General features: G+C 42.9%; 1 protein-coding gene across 1 annotated transcript in view; it reads right to left on the bottom strand.

Annotated features, from left to right (window-relative positions):
• The window catches only part of LRFN2 (leucine rich repeat and fibronectin type III domain containing 2), a 225779-nt gene extending 206349 nt beyond the window's left edge, over window positions 1-19430 (bottom strand). The window contains exon 1 of the mRNA XM_065589291.1: window positions 19360-19430. The gene's annotated coding sequence lies outside the window, so the exon portion shown is untranslated. The remainder of the gene's footprint in view (window positions 1-19359) is intronic.
• Window positions 19431-20728: the final 1298 nt, after the last annotated feature.

Raw genomic sequence — 20728 nt, forward strand, 5'->3', positions numbered from 1 at the left:
CTGTGGGATCAGTGTATGTACTTACAGCGGTACAGTGAATACAGGAGAAAGAGCTGTATGTGGGATACATTTCACTTGTGAGCCCATGCTACACATGGTATAAATTAAGGAACTTCATGACTGGCCTCACTATTATCTATCTTCACTCAGGCAAAACGCCCATTGAAGTCAATGGAAGTTTTGTGAGTAGGGAAGGCTTTAGGATTTGGCCAGGTCTTTTCATGTATAGACCTCAAAGTATTTTATAAAGATGGGTATATTAAGTAAGTATCTGCAAAGAGCTGTTCTTCTTCCCCATATTTTTGGCGTCAAATCTAAACGATGGTTGAAACTCAATTTTCATTTGCTAGGAAATACCGACATTTCAAAATTTTCTTTAGTCCCAAATCAGAATGAAGAGTCAGTTTCCCGCAAAAATGAAAATTCTGAATATTTCATTACAGAAGTAACAGTACAACCTGATCAAAATGCTTCGGATCACTTCAAAGTCAAAACAATGAAGTTAAAATGATGTCAGTATAAGAAAATATTTACTATTAATATAATATTCAAGTCAAAATGATAAATTGGGCATATCAAAACAAAACACTGATAGTTGGTCCTCAAAAATATAGACAAATGTAATATGATCCTGAAAAACATTTGGATTTAATCTAATTAGCATTTTCTGATGGAAAATTGTTCTGTCAGAAATTTTTGACCTGATCTAGATAGCAGCAGCAAAGTGGCAGCATGCGGAGACCGTGGGCAGAACCATCTTCTATCTGTTGTATGGCTATACCCGTTCCCCCTGCCCACCCGTGCCCCCAAACACACACTTCTAAGAGCAACACCGAGGGGGCCCTGCAGGGAAACAACACCAAGATTTTCAATAATAGGTACCAAACCTAGAAATATCTAAGTAAGTGACCTGATGTTTTAAAGGTGCTGAGAAGCTGACTGAAGTCAATGCTCAGTTCTTAATCAGGCCACTTATTTAGATCCCTATAACATGGATTTAGGAGCCTGAGAGACACCAACTTCTGAAAATCTCGGTTCATGTGTTTCAAATGGAAAAAGTTAAACCAAAGCCCTAATCACATATGGTTCTTACAAAAGATGTGGCAGGGCAGCACAGACAGAAAACAGGTCTCTTGATGATATCAGGGACTAATAATAGGACTATGCTTTCAAATCAGACACCAAAGCACTAGCCACAAAGTGTCACTGCAATGCCAGAAATCAATGAAGTCCATAAAAATCTCTCACCAGCTACCAACTGTGGCAAGGCTAACCCCTAATGGGAAAAGACATTCATACAACAGTACTGACCTAAAGGAATTTACTTGGACACTGAACTTTGATAATAGAGAGGTTTCTTGTTCAACATGCAATGCCAGATCTAGTGTCGACACCCAATGAAGGTTTGAATGAGATTACATCAGGGCAAAAGAAACAGATACTTTTTCAGCCACCAAGATGATTCCACCTGCTGCAAACATCACTCATCTTCATGAACATGCAGCTAACATGTGCTGAAGTTTTTGCCACTGTGATTGACAGTGCAATTTGTCATGGAAACCATGTGGTTCCACTTCCCCCATCCTAAAAAAAAACCAAAAAACAAGAAAAAACAAAAACCACAGAATTGGTCTGCATGGCCTTGGAGCCATTGATTAAACATCCACTTCAAACATCTTCATTTATTGGAGAATTGGTCCAAAAAACAGATCATCACTGGCTGTCTTGATAGAAATAGCTACATGGCTGTTATGAAGTAAACCCATCTACTGTCAGAACACTAGAAATGCTAGTAGAGATTACAGATTTCTTGGACATCATACAGCTGAGCAATTTATGAGTCACTGAGAGTTGTGCACACATAGAATATCAGGGTTGGAAAGGACCTCAGGAGGTCATCTAATCCGACCCCCTGCTCAAGGCAGGACCAATCCCCCACTAAATCATCCCAGCCAGGGCTTTGTCAAGCCTGACCTTAAAAACCTCTAAGGAAGGAGATTCCACCACCTCCCTAGGTAACCCATTCCAGTGCTTCACCACACTCCTAGTGAAAAAGTTTTTCTTAATATCCAACCTAAACCTCCCCCACTGCAACTCACATGAACACACTAGCATAATATTTTTCCCCTATGGGTTTAAGCAACAGCTCTAGCCAGGGCGCAAAACTGACCGTGCCATTCTGTAACAGGGTGATTGTTCCCTCCAAAGTGCCTGAGACTTCTGTAGCAGATGAAGGCCAAGGGAAGGGCAGAGGCAGGTGGTGAGAGAAAGAAAGATGGTCCTGGGGGAACAGTTAGTGCTTCTGGGGGTGGGAGAAGAGAACCTCTCTACTGTTCCTGTAAGGGCCCAGGATCAGGATCCTTGTAGGGGCTAAGGCACTACCTCAGGCCAGAAGGATGTGCTTTGGGATGGCATCCACCCACACCTCTCTTTTTCCCTGCAATTCATTAAGAGGAAAATCCAGTTCTCAAGTCTGCAGCCACAATGGTTCAATGTAGAACAAGTATAGTTCCACCATGCAATGGAAAGGACTGGATTCCAGGGAACTGGGCAGAGGGTGCACAGAGCTCAGCTCCACAAGGCTAGTGGTGATGAGGCACAAGCAGTGCAGGGCCAGAGCCAGAAGAACCAGTGTTGTATGCATCTTCCAGTACCCCGCCCCCCCTCCATACAATGGGACCAGGATCAGATCCCATTTTTGCTCTATTGGGCAAGATTATTTGGGTTCCTACCAGGACTGAAGTGGACATGTCCAAAGTTTTATAAGAAGATTTCCAGCCCAACCCTACAGAAGCAAGGCATTCTGCTAAACATCCGGATAGATCATCAGTTGACATAGATTGTTATAGCTCCACTGAATTCAACTGAGCTGCGACGATGAAAAGAAGTTGAGAATCTGGCCCCAGATCATTTGGTTGTTTAGGTGGATTGAGCCCAAATTTTAAACCTTTGCAGAAATTCACCCATCACTATTCCCTTCTTCCTCTTGCCTAGGATCAGCCATGGTATATTTAAAGATGCACACACATTCACAGCCAATATCAGACACAGACTCGTGCTACAAGGAGTCATGTTCCGCTGGTGGAGTTTTTCCCATTATAAATGATGTTCTAAAATGGGGCTCAGCTTTTCCATGTTTTTATTATCGTAGCACCTAGGTATCTAGGTCATAAATCAGGACCCCATTGTGCTAGGGATGGTACAAACAGAACAAAAAGACTGTCCCTGCCCCAAATAACGTACGTTGACATGGTATCTTTAAATCATTGGAATGTACCCTAGTCTGTTGTGATAAAGGATCACAACTATCAGAGTTCTCCTTTAACTCAGTTAGTAGGAGTTTGTGTCTCATGGTTCCATGTTCAGTCTCCAGTTATGACCTTGGTATGTTGTTGCCATGATTTGTTACTAAAAAGAAACATATTGCAGGTTGCCTCTGCCAGACACATGGTCCACAAAATTAGAAAAGGCCACATCACTATTTAGAAGCATGGACAGTTTGACATGCTAAATCTGATGATGGACTTGCTCTATTGGTTTAAAGTACTTTAAATCCAGGATGGCAAAGATGAAAGAATACTGTGAAGTTGAATACTAAAAAGTTTTCAAGTACAGTTTGTAGATCCAAACAATCATTTTGAAACATTAAAAAAAACATTAACAGCCTGGGGGTTCATTTAATTTCAAATGACTAAGATGATTATGGTCAAATTAGAAGACTCTAAAAGATGTTCTCAGATGCTCTGCAAGAAACATATAGAGTATTGTTTTTATCCTCAAGGTATTCTCTCCAGGTTCTCTCTCTTCAGCCAGACCTTACAAACAGGAGGATGTGTGTGTTTCCATTCACAGTGTCACATGTCCAGATCAGTGGGTGATCTGCTATTTGAGTAATAGGCTTAAAGACCAATAGGGATCATTACAACCATCTAAATCTGACCCCCTACATAACACAGATCATATACTTTCATCCAGTGATTCCTGCATCAAGCCCATCCAGTCTTGATTTAAAGATTTCCAGTGTTGGAGATTTCACCCCCTTCTCTTGGTAAGTTGTGCCAATGGCTCATTACCCTCACTGTTAAAAATCCACACCATATTTTGTTAGATAAGCGGTTCTGGTAAATTGCCAAGAGAAGCTCAGAGTGGTAACAGTTACTGTATTTGGATTTCTCTGTCCAGCAAATGTGGGGAGAAGAAAAGTAGGTGTTTCTCCAAGACAAGTGGAGTTGTTTTACCTTGGAGTAAGAGTGCACTTTGACACCAGTACAATTTATTTGCTTGAAAGGCTTTTGTAATGGCCACCTGTTTGTGCACAGCATGTTAATCAAAGTGGAAAGCATCTTTGGCAATACTTCAATTCCTGTAATTTCTTGGGGAAACAACTACTTTTCTTTGCAGCTGGAGGCAACGACATCCTACATTCTGCCTGAGAGGGAACAAGACCTTGCCCCCATCTTGTTTACAACCCAAGACTTGGATTGCCCTCAACTGCTGTTGCCACTAGGTGCTCCTCATGCGCAGGCACTCAATGGCGTAAAGGCATACCACAGGAGTGTCGATAAGAGACTGATTTTTATTTCCTCGCCCTAGTCACTCCAAATAAGTCAGTGTTGCAAAAAAGGTATGTATGCCTGCCACCTGGCAGGGGATCCGCTGTCTGAAATAGCTCCTGTTACACTCATGTCACAGAATGGGATCTGTAGCAAACAAACTGCTAGCAGTTTGGGCAGTGAAATTTGACTGGCAAATTCTGCAACTACTTCTTGTTTATGATCTGCTTCACTTTTCAATACTCAGGCACTATTCCAAATACAGCTGCATTTGTATTTTCAGCACTAAAAGGGAATGGCTAAATTTTCCACTTAAAAAAAAAAATCCCTAGCTGTTAAACCAAAACTACAGCAGCCATGACTGAAAAGTCAATATTTTCCAGTAGTTACCATACCACAGTATCTGATTGTGACAGTTCAGAATTAATCTGTTTATACGAGATTAATTCTAAATGTTATACTAACATAATATAAGCCCTGTCTAGGACACTTGACCAAGATTTTGCATGTTATTAGGCTTGAACAAAAGAGCCAGCAGTCTTGCAGTGGGGAAGATTAGATGGGCCAGGAAATAATTATTGTGTGGTAACACCTTCCAAAGGATTTTAAGTTTCAAAAGGGAGAGATACAAACTAGGTACTGGCACTTTAAAATGAGTATAGTGAAAACAAGATCAAAAAACATGTTTGAAGTGTTTTGAGAACGTTTTTTGGGAAATAACACTAGATCTAAATGAGGGGGTCCTAGCAGATAATGGGAAAATGGTTATTGTGCAGAAGACAGGGCCTATCCCACCATCTACATCAGATGCTACATCTGATCAAACATCCTGTTGCTGAAAACTGAAGCAACCTATACCTGCATGCCTGAGTCACTAATAAATTCTGTCACACCTAACATCAAAAAGGGTAACAGACTATAAGGCATTTGGAGCAAAGGGGGAGGATGACATGATACTAGAGACTGTCCGTGATACGCTGCCTGTTAACAAACAGTAAGGGACAAAAGGGACAAGCTGGAGAAAAAGGATACATGTGCCAGAAAGATAAAGAATGGCTTATTCCCCTGGAAACCACATGAATAGTGTCTATCTAGAGTAGCTTTGGCAGAGTTTAAGGCTCGATTTGTCATCCATGACTTTCTTTTGTTTTAATCTGTTTTTCCCTATATATTAATAAACCTTGCTTTTTGTGAGATCATCAGTCTCAGATTATTTTCAAGATAAAGTCATTGCAATACATCCTTGAAAAGACGACAAGCATTTGCAGAGATGCAACCGTTGAAAGGAATACCAAGTAGAAGCAGGGAGATATTATTGCTGCAGTATATGGCATTAGTGAGACCTTACTAGAACGCTGTCCAGTTCTGGTGCCCACATCCTTTTAGAGTTCAGAAAAGAGTCTACACAAATAATCTGACGTTGGGGGGCGGGGGGAAAATCTACCTTCAGTGAGAGTAGCTTAACAAAGAAAAATTTAAGAGGTATCTTGATCACGTTCCATAAATATCTACCTGAGAAGATTTCTAATAGTAGAGGGCTTTTAGTGTAGCGGACAAAGGGCATAACAAATTCAAGAGGCTGGAAGCTAAAGCAAGACCAAGTCAGAATAAAAAAATTATTAATACAGCACCTTAGTCATAAACCATTGTGCATAAAATTAAGTTTAGAAATAAGGCTCATTTTTTACTATTAGGGTAATTAAACATTGAAAAAATTTACCTAGTGATGTGATAGATTCTCTAGAGCTCGGTGGAGAAACTGTGACAGCTATACTCCATCAGAATATGCACTTCCACTGAAATCTAAACATCTAGTGAAATCAGGTAGATTTATCTGGAATGTTATTTAGGAAAAAACCCAAAATAAAGAGTTCCAACAATGTTGAAATGGACTGTTCAAGAACGTTGGAATGGAACCGATTTTGTTCAGAAATAACTTTTTTTTTAATTGTATATTACACACTTGTACAAAATAAAAGTTTCAAAATCAAATACGTTTTTAATGACAAAACAATTTGGGTGGGGCTTTTTTTTTTTTTTAATAAAGGATTTCAGAATTTTTAGTTTTCACTCCTGTTCAAAACAAAACCAGATTTTGAAATCTCAAAGTCTTTTGTCAAATGGACTTTCTGTCCTCCACCCTGTTTTGGTATTCTCCATCACTTGCTCTCTTTAATTTAAGACTGGATACCTTTCTAAAGTATATGCTCTATTACTAGGTGAGGTTCTGTGGCCTGCATTATGCAGAAGTTCAGACTAAGTGACCATAATGATCTTATAGTATTTTTGTCATAGATTATAAACAGGTGGGTTGGGTGGGTGAAGAGAAAAGGGGGAAAGGGAGTAATTTTGCCTCAAAGTTGGGGGTGGGGGTGGCAATAGGTTGGTTCTACATGTCTGTGCATTGGTGCAAATGTATAGTGCGGTGTCCTGTCAGTATTGTCCCTCAGCTCTCAGTTTCCCTCAATTCTCTTAGTGTTCTGTATCCCCACCACCACCACCACCTCCACTCTGACAACCCACCCAGTTACCTCCCAAGCTCTATGCTGCCCTGTCTCACCTCCATGCTGTCTATTCCCCTACCACCACCACTCCATTAGGTCCAGTATCCCCAGCAGAGGGGGTTTGCTAACCTCTCAGCAGTTGTGTCCTCCCCACCATTGGGAGAAGAGCTGGTGGGAGTCCTCTGCTTCAGCGATGTGCTCCAAGTCTGTATGAAAATGGAATTTTCCTCCCTACTTCTTGAGACTCCAGCCAGCAGGAGGGAAGCTGCACTCTTTCCTCTGTCTCCTCTGCTGGAAGAGTCTAGTACTGCCTCCACTTAGCTGCTGAGCAGAGCTCTGATCACCACTCAAACTAGACTGTCCTGCAAGGAAGGAGGCCGGAGTGCTGAGCCTGCTGCACACAGTAGCACTTTTGGGACTAGAATGGGCCTCCCCTTTCCTCATCTCCATCCCAGACTCAAGAGTGAGGTAGAAATGTGCCTACATCTTCTTACCTCTTGTGAGAGGCATGAGGGAGAAAATGGTACCTATTCTGGAAACTTCAGTTGACGCGAGCTCTTAGGAAATGCTACCTAAATCCAGGCTGTTAGCAGTGTCATGAGGAAAACCATTGGACCAGGATGATTGGCAGGAGACACCAAAATCTACTGTTACATGACAATTCATTTCTAGTCTGAACAGGGAAATAATATGGCACTTCAGATTATCGTTAGTAACTAGACCCGAATTGAAATCAGGGCCCCAATGTGCTAGGCACTGTACAAACGTATAGTAAGAGACAGTCTTGGTCCCAAAGAGCCTACAGTCTTAACAGACAAGACCAATGGGTGAAAGAAAGGAAGGCTTATATTATAATATCCATTTTACAGACAGTAAACAGTGACACTGAGAAGCTAAGTGGCTTGTGCAGGGTCACAGTGGTAGCCTTTGAAAGAACCAGGAATTAAACCCAGATCTCCAGGCCACTGCCTAAACCATGAGTCCATCATTTTTCTCAAGAACACAGTAAAGTAGTATGTTGGTATTTTAAGGATGATCACAGTACATTTATAGACCTGATCCTCAGAGGTGCTGTGTGCCTCCTTCAGTGCCCTCAGTTTTCAATTGACCTTGGAGAGGGGGGTATGTCTATCTGCATTGTAAACCCAGGTTTACAATTGCTGGATCCGGGTCTCAAAACCATGTGGCCACAGCCATACTGAAAACAGACTTTATGCTTCTGGGAACCCAGGTGTAAACTGCATCAGACCTCAGACACAGTTGGACTCTGGCTCAGACCTGCCCTGCTAGGTAGGTCCTAGGGCTTAGGTCCTGAGGGATTACTGACCCAAGTGAAAAAGATTTGTGGGTGGACAGTGTGTGGGGGAGTTGGGCTCAAACCTGAGTCTGAGCTGGGTGTACAATGCAGTGTAGACATACCCAGTGGGACTTATGGGTAGTCAGCCCCTTTTAGTATCAAGACTGATGTTTCTAGTTATTATATAGCTTTGCTCACAAGTACTGAAAAAACTGCATAGAGCCACAGCACAAACAACAAATGCATAATAGAGAATTTTTTTCTCTGTTCCCATTTTAAGGAGTCCTTATCGCAAAGGATGAGTGGTTGCTGAGTAATGGGTCCCGTTTCAATCCCTCAGTATTGTAGTATCCAATATGAAGACACTAGAAATTCGGCTTTTAAAATAAGTTGTTGAAGGTGTCAGCATGTTATTTTGATTCTCTGCCTCCCTCCCACTACACCCCTTTTCACCCCATATTAATACGTTTATTCATGAGAGGCTGGAAGCTGTGGGGATGAGCCTGACAATACTTGGACAATCACTACTCCCTAGAGCGCGGGACTGAATAAAGTTGATTGACACAGCTATGAATATTTAACATCTTATAAAGAAATACAGGAAGGCAAATTAAATGAGCTGCTTGTGCTGTCATTCTTTTCAGCTCACTGAGCCCTCTCTTGTGCTACCTGTCCTGCTGCTATTTGAAGTATCTCTGGAGATTTCACGTTTATCTAATATTGTTCCTTGCAAGTCCACTCCCCAGATCAGCTTAAAGAAATAATCAAATTAAATAAAAAAGGATTGCATACTGATTGGCCATGATCTCCACAGCACAGTGACATTGTAGAGAGGCAGCTTACAAGAAAGCTCTGGGACTTGGAGGCAAAAGAAAGGTGAGGAAGGACTTGGAGGCCTGTAATAGTAGGGAAAGGAGAACACTCTGGGTTTGAAGCAACAGCACAGATAAATATTAGCCAGAAGTGAAACAAGAATATTATGAAGCAGCTACAACAGTTACTAAGGGCCTGGAGGGATTAATTTATATGAAAAGGTGAGTAGAAATAATGATGTATTTTGATGACCATCATTTTATGTATGGCTGGAGATTGAACCAGGGGCCTCCAGAGCTTCAAGCATGAAAAGTTTCTACACTTTTAGCAAGCTAAAGAATTAAATCCCATATCTGTAACAAACTCATATTCTCTGTGTGTCGTATTGTTCAACATGTGTCACCGGATACATACTGAACAATGGATTACCATATGGCTTTCCCCCAAATGATGTGGATAAGATAGCCATGTACACAAGCATCTGAAGGGTGTCAACATCAAGGATGGAGAGGGACTGTTAGAGGGATTGAAGGAGGTACAGCTAGGAATTATGGGAAGAAATTAAAGCCAAATGTAATATTTACTCTTGATAATAGGAAAGATGTTCAAAACTATGACATCTATTAAGACCATGGAATGCTCTCCAAAGGAGGTGTGGAAAGCCCTATTGCTAGAATAATTTGAAACTGGAGTGGACAAAGCCAGCTCACAATAGGGACCAATTAATTCTACAGTGTCTATTGATGAAAGTGATTATAAGTTTTAATGGTCTTTTTCAACAATATGGTAGCTCTGGAAGGAAAGAGATACAAGCTCCAGGGATGGACGAAGACCTCTAGAAACTGAAGTTAAAGCAGAATGTATCTGCCAAATAGGTCCTGATCCAATGCCTATTGAAGTCAATGGAAGTCTAGCCATTAAGTTCAAAGCATGATGGATCAAGCCCTCAGTAAACAGTGCTTTGCTCAGATTAATGCATTACATTGGCTCTCTGTGCTTTAGACACTAGATTCCACCTAGGGTATATCTATATTGCAATCACAGGATATTATTGCAGCTTGAGTAGACATACCTGATCTAGCGTTTATCTAGCTAGCTCAGGTCCTGGAGCAATGAAGCAGTGTCAGTGTGGGCTAGCCCTGTGAGTAGTTACCCAGGCTTCCTGGCAAGTTTGTACATCCTGCAGTGAAGCACATGCTGCCATGACATCACTAGATTACAGTTAGCTCGGGTAGGTCTACTTAAGCTGCAATCACAGACACATACCCCTAGTACACCTCTACCCAGATATAACGCGACCCGATATAACACACATTCAGATATAACGTGGTAAAGCAGTGCTCCGGGGGGCAGGGCTGCGCACTCCGGCAGATCAAAGCAAGTACGATATAACGCGGTTTCACCTATAACGCGGTAAGATTTTTTGGCTCCCGAGGACAGCGTTAAATAGGGGTAGAGGTGTATCCAGTTTGAGTTTGGGGTATTACTCTAATTATTTGACAGCTGGCTACTAAAAAGAGAGATTCAAACCAACCGCACCCTGTTTTAAAAGGGAGAAAGCTGCTGGTAGGGCACCTTCCACGAATGATCTTTGACTCGGGATCACACATCCACCCCTTGGCATGGCAATCTCGGTGTAAAGACATGCCTTTCTCTGTCATGCCCAACTTTCAGCCCAATAGAGGAGTCAGAGGGGAGGTGGCATTAAAGAGAGGCAAGGCCAGCAATGCCCGGAGGCATGTCCTTCCTCTGCCTTCTCCCTGCAGAGTCACTCAACAGCAATGAAACAGCAAGCTCTGCAGGCAGTCACCACCAGGCAGAGAAATAGGGAAAAGATCGAGAGAGAGAATCTGACTTCAGGTCCGAGGTGCATGGCAAATTGTAAGGAGGAGATCCCAGAGCTCACTGCAAGATCCTGGGGTGGTGGAAGATGGTAAATGAAAAAGGAAGAGAGAAAGCAAAGACACACAGACACACACAGAGAGCAGGATAGGAACCAAGGGAACTATTGTGGATCAGACTGAGTGGAGAGGGAATTCCAGTGGAGCTGGGAGCCAAAAAGAAGTGGGAATTTGAGGTGGGGGTGGGAGGACTCAGGGTTGAGGAATGGGAGAGGTGGCAGGAGGAATTTATAGGGGAAGGAGAGAGAGAGAGAAACAAAATAAGAAAGTCATGGAGAACTCGAAAGGGGAGCCAGGAAAAGGAGGCAGCAAGGATCAAAAATCACTTCTTGTCCCCCTCAACTTTGGGGCCAGAATGACTCTACTCTCGGACAGTTCACAGGCACACCTCAAGCCTGGGTTATTTTCCAGGGCTGCGTGCGTGAGGCACAGGGCTGGCTCTAGGCATCAGCGTTCCAAGCATTTGCTTGGGGTGGCCCTTTTCTTGGGGTGGCTGTGGGGAGGTCAGACAAGAGAGGCCATTTGTGAGATAGGATTGAGCAAGCCATCAGTTTGGATTCTTTCCCTCAGTTTTGTATTTTGGCACAGGTGTCTAGAACTCAGCATAGGAGTTCCTGAACAAATAAATATAACAAAGCCAGTCTGTGCAACAGGAGCTAAACCAGAGGTAATCTATTCAATGGGGAGAGCTGGAAAACTGAAATTTTATTTTAATTTATTTTTCATGCCACTGCATTCAAAACAGTCTCTTTAGTGAGAAATTATATTTAATGGAATTCAACGCTATTCCCCTTACAAAACAAAATTAAAGACAAAAACCCTCCCTTGGTAGTAAATCCAGAATGTTTCCTACATGTCAGATAAGAACGTACATTAGGGGGCCTGATGCACCACCAAGCTCAAAATTATTTCTGTTTGCACATTGTGTGTGTGTGTGTTTCTTATGTATGCAGACAAGAGAGCGATTTTAAGTGGGGTTTTTTTGGTGCAATGTGTTTCTTTTGATCATACATGTCATTCCTAAATATGCCTGAGGAAAACACAAATAAAAACAAACGCTAAAATCGGAAAGGCAGATTCTAATTCTGGATTCCCCCAAGTAGCCCTCTCACTCCTATTAGTGTAATAATTAAGCCTTCCCGTTTCTGCCCTCCGTTTCTATGCATGGAGCCTGGCACTGTACCAATGCCAAGCACTGGCACTGGCTGAAGAGCATGGCAGTCTTGTTCAGTGAACATTGGCGCTGAAAAGGGTCTGCACCGCCCTACAGGAACTTTGCAGGGCCAAGACATACTAGTGTATGAAGGAGCTCTGACTCTTATAGAAACTCCATCCAAAAATTGTTGTTCAGAGAACATGAAGGACTACTTTGTGATTTGGCCTAGATACCCACATAGGGGCATAACAGCTGATCACACATTGCTGTGTTGGTTACTTAGACCTTATTTCCAGGTGTGAAGTAGTACACGGGTGCACATAAAGACAACAGGGAGTGGGTGGAGCCGTGTGTCCATTCCCACAATGCACCCGCCAGCACAAGTCAGCTGCCATGGGGGATGCCATTATTTGTTGCTGAATTAGACCAGTAGCAAAAATCACTACAAAGATAACAGAGCAAAAGGTACACAGGGAGGGGAATGTTTGAGGCAAAATACTTCTTGGGGTTACTCAATAGGTAGTTTCAGCTTATGCATTACCCCATGCCTAAAGGTACAATCTAGTCCTAAAGTTGCACAACTGAATGCTCTAGAGTCAGGTAGGGTTGCCAACAGTCTAATTGCACAAACCCAAACACCCTTGCCCCGCACCCTATCCGACCCCTTCTTTGAGGCCCAGCCCCTCTCCCTCCATTGCTCGCTCTCCCCAACCCTCACTCACTTTCACTGGGCTTGGGCAGAGGGTTGGGATATGGGAGGGGGTGAGGGCTCTGGGCTGAGGAATAGGGTTGAGGGTTTGGGAGTGTGGGAGGCCTGGGGAAGGGTGTTGGGGTACGGGTTCTGTGAGGGAGTTCGGGTGCAGGAGGGGGCTCAGGACTGGGGTGCAGAAGTGGGGTTAGGGGTGCAGGCTCTAGCTGGGCAGCGCTTACCTCAGGTGGCTCCCAGAAGTGACAAGCATGTCCCTGCGACTCCAAGGCTCAGGGGTGGCCAGGCGGCTCTGTGTACTGTCCCTTCCTGCGGACAGCTCCCATTGGTCACAGTTCCCCGTTCCCAGCCAATGGGAGCTGCAGAGTCAGCGCTCAGGGTAGGGGCAGCACGTAGAGACCCCCTGGCCATGCCGCCAGACATGCCAGCTGCTTCCGGAGCAGCACAGATCTAGGGCAGTTAGGGAGCTTGCCTTAGCCCCGCTGCGACATTGGACTTTTAGCAGCCTAAAATCTCCCAGATTGGCTTCAGTAGCCTCCGGGAGATAGAGCCCGATTCTGGGAGACTTCCAGCCAAACTGGGACAGTTGGCAACCCTACAGTCAGTCCATGACAAAGTGAAGTGGCAAATCTGCCCCTTTGCTGTATTGTAATTCCTATGTACCTTTAGTTACAAGATGATGTGCTGCTTTTCTTAGGATACAAATATAACTTAAAATGCTTCCCAGAACCTTAGATATTTATAACTATAGTATCTTGTAATTTCCTGCATTCCCTTCTTGTATATTGCACTTACACTATTTTCATTTCCACTACAGGCCAGTTTATTCTCACTGACTATGGTCAACATTTTCAGAAAGAGGCACTAGAGCTGCATGCCTGAATTTCTGAGTGGCCAACTTGACACCCCGTGTGCTTCATTTTTTTCCAGAGGGTCCTTGGCATCTCTGAAAATCAGGCACAACAGGCCAGATTTTCAAAGGTCTTTAGGCATCTAAAGATGCAGGTAGATAGCTTTCTAAATCTCTAAGTGCCTAAGTGATTTCAATGGCACTTGAGCACTAACCTGCTTAGGCACTTTTGAAAATCCCATTAGGTGCTTATCTGCATTTTAAGGTATCTAAATACCTTTGATAATCTGACCCAAGTTGTCCAGGAATCCAACTTTAAGCCCTGATCCAAAGCTCATTGAATTCAAGGGAAAGATTTTCCATTGACTTTGATGAATTTTTGGATCAAGCCCATAGCGAAGTATTCTATTAATTTTGGCCTTAGACTTTTTAATGTGGTAAGTTCTCTCCTCTCCAAGCTATGTATTTTAATAATTTAGTGAGCAACTATGTGCACTACTATGTATTCTATCTTCAAGGAGCAGCACAGCCTTCTTTGGCTGCAGTTCAGGTATTGAGCCAATTAACTATGAATCTGGTTTACCTGCATATTCACACAGGCCATAGCTTTCCTTTGGTTCAGATCAGGGAATGAGGCAAGTAGCTACAAAGCTAACCCAGCTGAAGATGTAGGAAACACACACACACACACAGAACACCTCCCCCCCCCTTGAAATTCAGATAAGTATCTTTTTTGCCTCTAGTTTCCATCCAGAAGTAGAAACAGATAGATGAAACATTTGGTCAAGAGTTTTCCTTGCCTCTTCCAGAACAGACTGAAAGCCAGTCATCCCTGATGATAAATTAGTACAGACTGGTTCTACTGGCTGGCTGATTGCTTAGAGACATTGAGGCTGAAAGAAGGGGCAGTGTACTTATGCCCCTGCTGCCCAGTTGCCTGATGGGGCTAACTGGCCACAAAGCACACCCTAACCCAAAAAGGCTTGCCATCAGAAGTTATGTGTGAGGGGAGCAGTGGCCTACTGCAGGGAGGAAAGCATGATGAAGGCTCCGAATGTAAGGGTAGATGGTTTAAGATGAACTTCTGAGGAGAGTCTACTTATTCAGGTCAACACCCAAACATTCAGCCACTTAGCTGAAACTCAACCCCAAACATCCAGCTACTTAGCCTCTCTTAGGTGCACTAGTCAAGAGGAAACAAACTTAACTTCAGCTGTGGTGTTGCTTTCAAGAATCTGCTCAGATTTTTAAATTAATAATTTTAAATAAATCATATGAATACACAGATCCAGTTTGGGTGCCTTTAGGCTGAATTATCTGCAGCTTAAATCCTGGGATGTGGATTTATATTTTTAGTGCCCATATGCAGACACCAGTGATGTTTTTTTAAAGTCAGCACATCCAAAGAACATGTCTATGTGCACAGAACAAGAGTTAGTTTGGAATGTTCTATCAGTTCTTTGATGAAGTTTGTTGGGCTTTTGGGGGGAAATAAAGAGTGTCTGCAATAGTGTAAAAAGCTACAACTGATCCTAATAAGCATAAACCATGAAGTGTTCTAATCCAAATTTGCCCCAAAGTCAACAGTCTAGACAGTGTCAATACCTCCCTTCAGCCCCCATGGACTCAACCTCTAATGGTATGTGTGGCATTGGTGGAGGGAGGAGGTCACACACTGAAGCTGGGGGTTCAACTGCATGACTTTGTAGGAGGGGTGTCTAGATTGAACACTGACCTCCCACCTATCAGGAGAAAGCTCTAACCCTGAGCTATGAAATATTCTGATGAGGGACTCTCAGCGTCTCCTGTTGAAGCTGTTCCCCTGAAGATAAACAACAAATGAATGACTAAGTATTAATCCACAGTGGAAGAATCACTGGGCCAGAGAGTGGGCAAGAGAGAATGACTCAGTAGTTCAGTAGCTAGGGTACTCATCTGGGAGGTGGGAGACCCTGGGTCCAGTCCCCCTGTTCCAATCACTCTCATTATTTATCCACAGGGAAACAACTTCAACAGGAGAGACTGAGGTAGGCCCCACATGAGCCTATCCCATAGCTCAGTGGTTAGAACACCCCCCTTTGGCAGAGAGAGGGTACTTGAACCTCTGTCTCCCACATTCCAGAGGAGTGCTTTAATTACTGAGGTAAAAATGTATAAGGTGGGTGATAGCACCACCTCCTCCAACCCCACATTTTGTATGAAGCAAGGCAGGCGCTGAACTCACTCCCATAAGAAACACTTTAATCACCTAAGCTGCCTGACTCCAAGCAGCTGGTTCCCATTCATAGATCCCTATCAGAGAGAAGCTCCTAAGGGCTGGGGAGAGAAGGGGGGAATAAATCTAAGTTACATGACTTCAGCTACTTGAATAATGTACTTACCGCGATGTTTTCACTGCGGTGTGTTAACAGGAGATGCTCTCCCATCAATTCCCCCTGTGCTTTTCATTGAGGTGGAGTACTGGAGTCGACGCTAGAGCGGTTGGTGGTCGATTTATCGCATCTATACTAGACACTATAAATTGACCTCCGCTGGATCAATCGCTGCCCGTCGATCCGGCCAGTAGCGTAGACAAGCCCTAAATCTGAGCTCCAGGGAGGCACCTATCTCCAAGAGAAAGGTGGGCTCTATAACACACCCCCTCACCAGAATCTCCCATTGGCTAATTTTGGCAACTCCCCGGCTAGTGTGCAGGCTTTTGTGATTCACCTAAGGTGTCTCTCTCACCCCATTCATTGTATGGGGAACCTCAGCACCTAACTCAGTGTTGATCCTGTGATTTTCTAGGTGCTTAGAAGTTAGGCACTGTGATAACCAACATCCCAAACTCTAAATCCTATAGTTATTACTAAATAATTCATGCATATAGCAAATTGGTAGCTACATAGTAAGATCTTGTCCAAAATTAGAACCACCTAAACTGTCAGACATTTGGGGGTGGGGGGAACACTTTGAGAGAACAATGCTTACGTTTTTTGACAGAGTTGGGGAAAGCTATTTGGTTGTTTCTGTGCATTTTCTGATTTCAGCTAAAACTGAAGTAACATGAGCAATGCTTTCCTTATAAATTCTACCTAGATCAGAAATACTACAAGTATCAAACATTTTTTCTTGTATCCAGTGTGAAATATTTGCAAAGAAATGCAAAAAGGCTCAAAATGTGTTAATTTGGCATTTCATTGCAAATTCACAGTGGTCCCATTTTTACTTCCTAGCAGAATTGCTTTCTTTGTGAAAGGAAATCCAGAGTTTTGTATATTTTTGCTGCCAAATTACAGTTCTCAAATTTTCACATTAATGGGAAACTTCATGTGTGTAAAAGCAAAATTGTGAAAAATTTCACAAAATTAATTTCTTCTTGTTGCACAGGCTGATTTTTAGATCACAGAGGTTAATTAAGCTTCATATTAGCATCTAAAACAAAATTGGACCACCCTCCCTCCCCCCCTCAAAAAACCTTCTTCAGGTCATCAAGTGCTATTGATAATCGCACAGGGCTTATTAAATAGCTCACATCACAGATACAGCCAATCTTGCTAATCACACAGAGATCTAATACTGCAAATTATATTATAAAATCAGTGCCGCATGCATTCTTTATTAATCAGAAGTGTGAGCAAGGAAAGACCCTTTCCTGGGAAGTAATTAAATTGAAATTGAGGTTAAAGATGACCTGTAGGAATAGCATTTGGTGAGAGGGCATTAAGCAAACAGGGTGAGGAAAAAAAAAAAAAAACTTCAAAAAGGCCAATAACCACATTATGATTGAAATTCAACCTCCCTAGTCTCATCCTTTCTGCTATTAACTTGTGCCAGAGCTTGAATCCTGCTCAGGAATATCATATCATCAACCAATATAAACGGATGTGAGAAAGTATTTTTTCCCCTTTATTGCTCCCTGAGCTCTGAGGGAACCTAGAATGATTACTGGCAACAGTACGAGGAACTGGAGAAAGAGGGATGTTTCATTTTTATATTCTATATGCACTAGCATAATACACCCATGATCCTTTTTAAAAAAAAAAAAGGAAATACAAACAGCCCTTTGTTGTGTCTGTTTCCATACTAAAAATCGATCGGCTCTGTGTTCTTGTCACAGATCTTCTGCTGTAATAGTATTCTTTCACAAAGACGACATAGCAGCCATCAGAATGAAAAAGGCAATTTGGAGGAACACAAGATTGTGTTTGGGTAGACTTTTAAAATTAGAAAGGGAGTCCAAAGGGAAATCTAGTCAAATGGATGGGGCTGGATGGCAAGAGTGAGCTTTGGAAGGGGACGTTTGTAAATTCAGCGAGCTATCACACGTACAAACTTTCTAATAAAGCTGACAACAAAATCCTTGTCATAGGCAGGAAACAAGAGGATGTTCAGCTCACAGTCCATCTTAGGAAGGTGCGGTCTCTTATCACCTCCATTTTCTAAATGTTGCACAGGGAAATGGCACATGTGGAAAAACTACTTTCACGGCCCCCAAACTCAGTGAATAGGCCCAGTATGCATGTGTATAGTAGGTCTTTAAAGAGACCCCATGGGAAGTGGTGGAAGCACCATTGCTTCAGTCATTTAAAACTCCACTAGACAACACACTGGGAAACATGCTATAAAGAACAAACCTGCATTGACAGAGGGAGGGAGAAGATTGAGCTGACAGCCCGTTCCATCTCCACTTTCTGTGTTCAGTCCAATATAAGCCACATGTTTGGAATTACTAGAATTCAGCCTTTTCAGACAGCAGAACTGGTGTGATTCTCCTGCACAAGCAGCATGTGAGGGCTTGCCTATGGGGTGTGCACTCATGCATAGTGGAGAGCCCAACTCCATGTGAGCCACCTATGGGGCAACATAAAAGAGGCAGGAAGGGGCAAGTCAGGTCAAGTACAGATGGTGGGGACCACCACCGCATACACCCCTCTCATCTTTTCCCTACCAAGGGGGCTGCACAGCCTACCACAGCTCTTGAGCTGAAGGCGGTTTTGAACAGCAGCTCAGCACCCATTCTTCATGGGTCAGGCAGAGGGGATTTTTCCCCACTGTCTGCTTGCACATGTACTCAAAATGCAGTGCAGGTACTTGGGCCAACCGCTGGTTGGCGGATTTTAGCAACTGTATATATGCATTTTATGTACAATTATATATGGGGACTGAGTACTGTAGGTAGATAGCTTCCCTGATATACTGTGTGTGGGGGCATGCACACCTGTGCACATATACATATACTGAGAACTGCAGCAGTGCGTACATCAAAGAGCACAGCTATTTACTCTCCATGGGTGAAATTCACCCCTATGCACAAGCTCAGCACAAGGCCTATCCATTACTTGAGCCTTATTTTGAGGGTGTGCGCTCTTCAGGGTCCATGACAAACTACAGACCAGGCTCAGGTAGGGGGCAAAAGTCTACATAGAGTTTACTGAGGCAGGTCCCTCCACGTCCTTGAACAAAGGATCTCTCCAACAATCTCATTAGGCCCTTCAGTCCTGTCCAAGACAGCACAGACTTCCCCATAGTCTCTTTATAACAAAGCAAAGAAAAAGTCCTATGAAGAAAACAAACTCAGTGGCCCTGTGCCAGGCTACCTTCTTCCTCCAGGGAGCTCTAGAAATCTGCGAAAGGGCTGGGCTGGTCCTTTTCTCAGGGAAAAAGGAACAAGAGGCCCCCTAGTTATCTAGCTACTGAACTATCCTCTTCCCTTGATAACTTCCCCTTCATTATCTCACAGTCAGCACAGGTGTAGCAAGGCAGGACTAAGTGGGCCCATAGCACTCGTTAACCCTTCTGGCCTTGCATGGAGTTAGCATACTCCAACACAGAGGGCTTATGTGGTCATAGGCTCTCTGCATAGCAGGGGAATTTCATCCTATAAGGATGAACTTGACAGGGAGTTTGGCATATTGCCAACATCTATTGCAGTTGGATTATGAACCAAGTGAGTCATTCTATCAACATGTATTACAATTATTTTTGTGTGTCCTATTTATGGAGTAACTGGTAACCAAAATGTAAAAAACAAAACAAAAGCCTTCTCTTTCTTCTCACACATTGTTGAAGGAGAAAAAGCAAGCCATATGTTAAGTCTGATTTTCATGATATTTTCTGTGCTTGTCGATTTTAGTAGGATCTAGGGAACACATTTGATTTGAACTTTATCAGACCTTATATTCAATTTTTGTTGTCACTTCCAATATACTTCTATTACACTCATGGAAAAATGTCATCTTTCTCACTCTATTTGCAAAACTAATGCCAAATGTTGTGCAGTAGATAAAGTGCCTGCTTTATATGCAGAATTAACTGGGACTTCTTAAAAAACAAAGGTTGTTACCATCAGACTAGCTTGAAATCAGAGTGAGGCAGGAAAATGGCTCTCAGCCCTTCTTCCCCTCTGAAGAAGCTATACTACAATAAGTCACAGTTTAATCCTTCATTAACTAAACATTTGCTGCCCACTCAGCACCACAGGACAATGGAAGGAACACTGTAGGAATTTGTATTAAAAACAAATTTAATTGCTTGTTTGGGCCTTTTTGCAATTTGTTGCCTTTGCTTTGATGGAACAATGTGGGCTCCCTCTGATGGCCAGTGTAATGATTACACATTGCTTTCAGCTGTTCATTTAGAAACCATGCAGCCTGGAAGCCGAAGAGCCTGAAGTATGTTTCAGAGGTAGATTGAGTTCAAAAGCTGTGCTGTGTGTTCATTTAAATTACAGTTTCCAGTACCCCTTTCTCTCCCCCACCCACTACTTACACACTGGCAAATAGATCACCATATTTTCAAAACTAAATTATGTACACGAGCTGCGTTTACTGGCCATGTCAGACATACCATGAGAACAGCCTTTTTCATGACACAGAAACAAACCATAGCCCCTGAGGACTTTACAGTTCTTGCTCTGCTGCTTGCAGTAGTAACCCAGACCTTTGTGGCAACAGCAGGGATAGGACT

Source organism: Chrysemys picta, chromosome 3 (genome assembly GCF_011386835.1).
Source record: "Chrysemys picta bellii isolate R12L10 chromosome 3, ASM1138683v2, whole genome shotgun sequence".
NCBI lineage: Eukaryota > Metazoa > Chordata > Testudines > Emydidae > Chrysemys > Chrysemys picta.